This window comes from Octopus bimaculoides, chromosome 7 (assembly GCF_046866305.1).
Source record: "Octopus bimaculoides isolate indiv1 chromosome 7, ASM4686630v1, whole genome shotgun sequence".
Lineage (NCBI taxonomy): Eukaryota > Metazoa > Mollusca > Cephalopoda > Octopoda > Octopodidae > Octopus > Octopus bimaculoides.
The window spans coordinates 50,196,443-50,198,945 of NC_142934.1; the positions used below are offsets into that span (position 1 = coordinate 50,196,443).

The 2,503-nt window shown below is 32.3% G+C and overlaps 1 protein-coding gene across 1 annotated transcript in view; it reads left to right on the forward strand.

Moving 5' to 3' along the window:
- Positions 1-2,098, forward strand: part of LOC106870179 (carbonic anhydrase-related protein 10) — a 1,185,504-nt gene extending 1,183,406 nt beyond the window's left edge. Inside the window, exon 11 of the mRNA XM_089355291.1 lies at positions 1-2,098. This exon is cut by the window's left edge and continues 363 nt beyond it. The gene's annotated coding sequence lies outside the window, so the exon portion shown is untranslated.
- Positions 2,099-2,503: the final 405 nt, after the last annotated feature.

Consider the following 2,503-nt stretch of genomic DNA (forward strand, 5'->3'; position numbering starts at 1 on the left):
TTTTTCATCTCAAATTTCCTGCCTTTAGAAAGAAAGAGAATTTTATATGAAAAATGATGGGGAGTGAATAATAGTGTAAGAAAATTCGGTGATTGTGTGTGTCGTTTGGTTGCAAGGGAATAACGAGGAAAACTAGTTTGTTCAATGAACGTAGAATTTAATTTTTTTTTTTTTTTAACTTTTTCTTGGTTTCTTAATATTTTCTTTCTTTATTTTTTTTTTTTTCGTTTTCTCTCATTCATTTGATTTTTCATGTTGACAATGGTGGGAGAAAATAAGTTGCTGGTTTCGCTTAATTTCTTTTTGTTATCTGGTGGTTAACAAAATATGTCAGAACAGCACTTCATTGGACACTGAGTTGATGAGTTTTCTACATCAGATAGCACAGGACAACACAAGAGAAATAAAGGTAAAAAAATTGCATAGCGCACAGAAAGAAAATCGATTATTGGATTACAGATAGCGAAGTGCAATCATTAGAATCGATAAGTAATCAATAGTGTATGTACATGTCTGGTAGCAATACATAATTATAGTATCAGTACTAATTTTTATGCACCATCATTGATAAAAAGGCTTTTGATATTTTTTCTATCGACATTTCAAATACAAGCTTACACAGATGTATGCACGTGTGCAGTTGAAAGCATGAGTTCTGTGGTTTAGCGAGAGATAGTTTAAACTATCTGCTGGTCCGCGTGGGTATAATGTAAATGAAAGACAAGAGAAATTCTAATATATGACAATACTGTTCTTCGATTGACGAGATTTGTCTTTGTAAAAGAAATCTTACAAGAAGTGCTTCGATTGAACAACGATCGATTTATACAAGAAAGGGTATTAATCAAAAGGTATATTGAATCATAAGTCATAATAAATGTTAGCAATGTATTGGAATAACCCTCTGTAAGCAGCCTATTGTTATTCACCACACGCCATAAAAATAACTAATTTTTTTTTCGATATATGAATTATATTTTCTAAACCTGTAAAATGCTTGTATTTGGACACAATGCAGGAATGCGTCAACATTTATTTAAACATTTCTTTAGATGTAATACATTTCGTTATTCAATTCCCAATGATAGGTCAAACTAAGAGTTTCTAGCATTAACAGCAAGAGTTTCAGTGTGAACATGAAATTTTGAAACAGAAAACTGAGTTATCTACACACACTTCTAACCGAAAATAAACAAACAAATATAATCTACATACCAACACAAGACATATTAATCAGGAGAATTTGTCGGCAAATAATAAGTGCAAAGCGTTCACGAAGTGGTATAAGTTAGTTCATCCGCAAGAATAGGAGATATCAGCTGTTTCAAGCAGGGCCCATCATTGCAAAAGTAATATCTAACACACACTTTATATTAAAAAAATACCCAATTTCAACATAGCTTACGAATCTAAAGGAAATATTTCCAGCTCGATTTTTTTAGATTTCTTTTAACCGGAAATAAATGTATATACTAATACAATTCTTAATTAGCATAAAACATTTCTTATGTGTCACTTAATGTAGTAAGAAAATGATTACAATCAACAGTTCATGAATGCTACATAATCAAAATAATAAATTTTTTGCGGACGATTTTTAACTACTTCAGTTGTTTTTGGTTTATTTGTACTCAATAAAGTGCTGCATACACATTTTATACACATTTTGCACACACACGCGCATACCCGTATATCTACATACACACATGCAACACCAGCTCTTTTGGTGAAGATCGTACTATGTATGTAAAGTATAGGAGTTTTACGTTAGCTGTAAAATGTAGGAGAGCTACGTTATCGCTATTTCAATTTAATTACGTCACTAGAACATTTGGATAGCTAAAAGCTCTATATTTTCTGATTTCTGTGAAACATGATTATATTATCAGTTTATATTACGTTCTTGTAATATTAACATTATATTGAATTATTTCAGTAAGTACTCCTAGAAGTCATTCTCTGGTCTCAATTCTTTCCTGCAACCGCCAAACAGGCATTTATTCATGAGGAATATTTGCAGCAACCAAATCATAAGTCAGGAGTGGGGTGTGAGCTTCATAAGCACATTTTCATTCAACAAACACAATAAACAAAGAAACGAAATATATCTAAATACAATGGACATTAAATGTAATAGGTATTTGATTTCATCTTATAGGATAAGTGGCCTGTAAATAAAAGGAAAAGCAAAGATAGCCTCATCTCAAGTGCGAAACTAAATGCTTCAAGTCGATCGCGATGATCTCTCCACCGTCTACTCACTTAAGAATATGTATATAATTATTGTTGTTGTAATTGTTGATATTATTATTATTGTTATTATTACTACTACTACTACTGAGGTCAGCTGGCAGAATCGTTTGCACTCCGGGCAAAATGCTTAGCGGCATTTCGTCCGTCCGTACGTTCTGAGTTCAAATTTCGCCGAGGTCAACTTTGCCTTTCAACATTTCGGGATCGATAAAATAAGTACCAGTTGAGTACTGGGGTTGATGCAATCGAC